Source organism: Nelusetta ayraudi, unplaced genomic scaffold, assembly GCF_046127955.1.
Source record: "Nelusetta ayraudi isolate G7.1 ecotype Tasmania unplaced genomic scaffold, CSIRO-AGI_Nayr_v1 ptg000050l, whole genome shotgun sequence".
Classification (NCBI taxonomy): Eukaryota; Metazoa; Chordata; class Actinopteri; order Tetraodontiformes; family Monacanthidae; genus Nelusetta; species Nelusetta ayraudi.
In genome coordinates this window covers 8,024,268-8,030,116 of record NW_027466100.1, presented here as the reverse complement: position 1 = coordinate 8,030,116, position 5,849 = coordinate 8,024,268, and positions in this window count along the sequence as shown.

Sequence of the window (5,849 nt, the reverse complement as noted above, 5' to 3'; positions counted from 1 at the left end):
GGTTAAGGGTTTGAATAATGTCCAGTGAAACTTACCATATAACTAAGGTCATTGGGATTCTGTTTAATCCCTATCTTAGTTCAGTGATGGCAGATATAGACAAATCATTCAGTGACCTTCTTAACATGGAGGAACAGCCCTGCACTAGACCAAACAAACAAACAAATGGTTTCAATGGACTGGTTAATTCTTCTCTCGTGGCCGGCAGCTCCACTGCCTTAGTGCTGGAGATGCCCGCTCAGGGGCGCCGCCAGGAATTTTGGGCCCCCTTCAAAAAAAACAAAACAAATGGGCCTCCTTTGCACTGTGCTTGTCAAAAGCTTCACATCACTCAAAAAACACAGTATAGTTCAATAATAGTGCTTGAGTCCATCTTTGACAGTGTCAATGTATTTTTATTGTGAATTCTCCACAAAGCAAACTCTTAACATTGATGAATGATTCATGGAAAAAACACTTGATGTCTCTCAGACAAAGTTGAGCTTTGACCTTCATAGACTGCATAGGGTTTAGCAATAAGGCTGGAATTAGAGTGAGGGTTTCAGGTTTCCTCATGGGCTGGAAGCCCCAAATTTGGCGTGGGTGTGTCCTGGAGGATCCTGATGAACCTGAAAGTGGCCCCATGTCTCTCGGACAAAGTTGACCTTGGACCCTCATAGACTTGTATGGCATTGGGGTTAGCGATAAGCGATATAACCTGGTGAGTTTAAGACTTAGTGACTCTACATGCATAAATGTATGGGGTACCCCGTCCTTACTTTGTTCCAACCCACCCTCCACAAACCTGGCTGTCCAGTGCCGAAGTCAAAGTGAGAGAGAGAACAAGGAAGGAGGAGGGCCTGTGACGCCGCTGCTGATTGGCTCGTTGGTCGGTTGAATGAGCGAATTCTAGAGCTCCCCTCGGAGTCCACAGGTGGCAGCTAATCTTCTTGATCACAAGCGCCACCTGCCATTCTGCATTCCCCAGCTCACCCCGTAGCCTCTAGGTGGCGCCAATCTTGTACTTCCTTGAGGACATAAGGAGAAAAGAAGAGGAAAACAAAGAAAGGAGCCTCTGGACATGTAACATGTAAGACTTATCGCTAACCCTAATGCCATACAAGTCTATGGGGTGAAATTTCAACTTTGTCCTACAGATATGGGGCCACTTGGTTTTTCATCAGGAGCCCCCAAGAAGCGCCCACGCCAAATTTGGGGCTTCTAGTACTTGAGGAACCCCGAAACCCTAACCCTAATTTCAGCTAAGCCTAACCCTAACCCTAGTTTCAGCCTTATCGTTAAAAAAAAAAAAAAAAAATGTGTATATACATATATATATATATATACATATACATATATATATCTTTATTAAATTCATAAACATTAGAATTTACACATAACAGGAGGCAAATGACACTTGGCGTCATACCGCCATACCCACAGCGGAGGTGGAGAGCTGCTGACGTCACTTTCCTGCGCCGCGCGCTTACTTTGAGATTGCAATTTCGTTTTCGAGTTGTGGTAACTCTTGTGCAGGGCAGGACCACGAAAATTAAAAAGCAATGCCCTCAGTTTTCTTTTTGATTGTGTCATAAAAGGTGGGACACGAATAAGAAAATGAAAATGCATATAGGAATATTTATTAATGATTTTAATTATGAGTCAAATAATGCAGCTTTGTTCTTAAAATGAAAAAGCATTCTGCTATTGCTTTTTCATTTTTGAATTTTACTTTTCATATTGAATTTTGGTAACTCTTTGCTGGTGCATGTTTTGAAAATTAAATCTCAAATGTGTTTTCCTTCATTTGAATTAAGTACAAGAATGAGCAGTCTTGAAGAAGAAAATGAAAATGCAGATTGAATGACTTATTAACCATTTTAATTATGAGTCAAATAATGCAGCTTCGTTCTTAAAATGGAAAAGCATTTCTGTTATTATATTCTTATTTTAATTTGGATTATGGTAACTGCTTCCATATAAAACAAATACATCCATAAATATATACAATGTGAGAATTGTTCCTTGCAAGAGCTGTACTTCAACCCATGACCATCGATAAAAGTGTACACATCTAATCGTAAACAAGCTGCTGCAACCTGAATTTCCACTTCTGTGTCTATAAACCAGTCACAGCTTGACTGATGGCTCTGAAGAAGCAGTTTCCATCAGCCTCTACATTCTCATTTGTACACGGCGAACCTAATGGGCCTTTGCAATCAGAAATTGGAAAACTTGCACGGTCCAAATGAATCTTCAAGTTTTTGCTAAAGTCTAAACAAACATCAACATCAAGGGGAGAGAAGTTACACTCTTCATTGGTCACAGCACTGACAAACTCTACGTCAGAATTATCCACGTCAAAGTGAGGAGTTTTGCTCTTCTGAAGTGACTCACTGTTGCCAGCTGGTGCTGGAATTTTAAACCGTGACCGGTTTCGCCTTGATGAAAAGAACCATGCAGAACCTTGGCTAATCTAATACCAGTGCCATGATCTGCCACTGCATCTTCACTAGTACTAACTGACGATGGATCGCAAATCACATGTGTGAGGCGTAGAACGAGCGGAGCAGTCAGAGGCAACAGAAGAAGAAAGAAAAGCCTCCTTAGCTTAGTTGATCTTCTGTGTTGCCTCCTGGACGGTACTGGCCTCCTCTGGCTTGGTGCTGGCAACCACGGGAGCCACAGGAACCACGGGCACAGCTCTGGTCATCTGTGGCGTCGCCTCCACCTGATTAAAATAAGAAAGATGTGATTTTATGCCAATAAACATAGAAAGGAAAACACTAGGCTTTACACGATCACGATTTCTGTGCCGATCACCGATCAGTGAGTTTAAATAAACCGATCACCGATCCGATCACGTTAGGGGCAATAAATACTTGTTTCTGTACACCCCTTGCCTTCTCACGAGCACCGTCTAAAGTTGTTTGCTTTAGCATCCGTTTCAGAGTTTGCTTTTCTTTTTCTTTCTCCGCGCTGCGTTTCTTAAACTCGACATGCTCCTCCGTGTGTATCTTTTCCAAGTGCCTGATTAAATTTGTGGTGTTGAAATTTTTTGCCAAAGTTCCCCCGCGAGGTACTGTAGCGTTGCATATATTGCAGATTCAAAGAAACTTTATTGTCCGTCACATAGCGACAGTACTCAAAACAGGAAGAGGCACGAAGACGAAAATGAAGGTTTTTGAATCATGAATCATTAGCTCTCAGTGTTATGCCCCGGCCTAGGGGGAACCAGGACACAACATAAAGGCTCCCCCCCTTCTCCCAGCTCTCAAATTAGACAAAGGTGCTTCGTCCACAGGATGGTTTTTATTAAACGTCACCATCATTGCACTGGCGTCAGGGAGGGCATGGCCAAAACAACAAACAAAATGGCTCTCTTATGGATCTTACCTATGAAGAAAACAATCAAATAAATGACAGTCAAACTAACCTCCTTAACTAAAACACAGGAGAAAAGGGTCACAACACAAATGGCTTCCCTCCCCTACGGGCTACGTGGACACAAAGGGAACTGAAATAGATTACAAAACAGAATTGATGGCTGAACACAGAACGCTGCTGCTGCGGCACATGGCCTCTGGTTGGGAGCTGGGAGAAGGACAAAGAGACCGAGGTGTTGAAGTCCTCCTCCTTAAATATTGGCACCAGCCAATCACCTTTCCGCACCTGGAACAAGCAAAAAAAAGGGAACTTAGGATCTACTGCGCCATCTAGTGCCCAAACGGACACACAGCAGACAAAAGGAACTGAAAACAATGTAAACCCAAATCTATACATTTACATAACACTCGGATACAAACAAATAAACATGTCGATGCTGTGAAACTACTTTGGAGGAAATGAGACAGATTAAAAAAGTTTCAACACGACCATGACGTCATTGATCGGTGATTCATGACATGACGCCCGATCATGAACGTTTCAAAAAATGCCAAATATCGGCCGATCCGATACAGCCGATAAGATCGGTGTAAAGCCTAGAAAACACACACAGGTGATGAAGTGGAAATGAATAAGTACAAACCTGCTGCACTGCTGTGACATTGCTGGAGGCAGACTCAGTCATGTGGACAGTTGAACGTGTTGCCCACACCTGCAAATACAAGGAAACAAAGTAACGTTTAAAGAACTGCATTTATTGTCCTATCACAAAGATGCACACAATGAAATACACATATCCCAAATACCAACATGTCACTTGTTTGTTTTGGTTTTTGAGGCAACGCGTGCTGATCGACGTCTCAGGCTGGACATCTGGAAGAACATAAAGAAATGAATTCATAAACAAAGTAACACACTAATTAAACTGTACATGTACTGTACATATGTGATCTTGTGGTGATAATAGGGCTGGGGCGATACGGCTAACCCTCGATTCGATACTGTGACGATATTTGGCCCACGATAATGACAACATCACGACACACGATATCTTCGATATCTTCGAAATTTTGCAGACGATATGTGACTGAAAAAGAAAAAAATACCCATAAAAAGGAAAATGCCTGTGATCTTGCATTTATTCCAAAACTTTGTATAATGTACAAACAAACGTGCACTGCACAAGCAAACATATTAAGGTGCATGAACATTAATAACTTTCATGTAAACAAGGACAGTGCTTTCTGGTAATGTAAAGTCAGTAGCAACTTGTCTTATCTCAACTTGGGGACTTGGGATATACAAACCGACGGGAAGATGAAAGAGGGAAAAAAATCCTTTCACTGCCCCGATTCTGAAAATCAATAAAAAATTATGCAGACAAAATAAATAAATAAATAACCGCATCCCCAAAATATACGAGACAAAGTGAAGTGCGTCCCCCATCAGTTCATTACGGGACAGGCTTTTTAGTTGCCAAATATGGGACAATCGCGTATTTTACGGGAGGGTTGGCAACCCTATCTAGACCACAGACGGAAATTAAATGAGGTTTTGTCATTTTCCATAAAAAATGGGACAAATTGTGTCCCGGGAGAGATTTTGTCTTTCCCGGGACAGGTGGACAGGTGGTGTTTGGAAAAAAATATTGATATTTGCCGTCAGTGTATCGATTATTTATTGCGACAGAAAGCACAACAATATATTGCAATATTGATTTTTTTTTTCACCCACCCCTAGTTGATAAGTGTATGAATAATTGTGTGAATGTTACCGTGGCAGCTGGGGAAACCCTGCCAGATGACTCCACGACGGTCTCCATGTGGTCCAGCAGCACAGCCTCACTGAACCACACGGGATTGGACGGGATGTCTGTGTGAAATGCAGTCTCAACAGCTGTTGGTACTGTCTATAAAAAAAAAGAGGAGAGGAAATCAGAGTCAACTTAGGATAAGTGTTCATTTTTAAAATAAAAAGTTGCACTGTTTGACAAATACACGATTGGGGGAAAAAAAAAAACAGAGGGATGAACAGGTTGCCTCAACCTCCTGTCCAACAAGAGTCCATTCAGGAGCAGGTCCATACACTGGCATGTAGACAGGACCTGTCACAACCACTCTGGGAGACACCCTGGGCGATGATTGGTTGTGGCACAACACCCCTGGCCTAGGTGAAGGGGGTGCGAGCTGATGGAGCATGCAGCATGCAGACGCTCCACCAAAATCAGTCCTGAGGTGCACCTGAACAGAAAACAACATGTTAACACATATTTGTCAAATCAAATGAAGAGCAAGTAAGGCTGAAGAAGGCAAAACTTACACCATCATAACACCACCATGTACAGCTGACGAAGGGGGAGGTGATCGGCCATATACACAAATGTTAAACCTGGAAGAAGTGTCACATAATCAATTATGTAATCACACAATTCTAAGAAATATCTGTTAGCACAGTGTCACTGAAGAGAAAAAAATACAACAAAA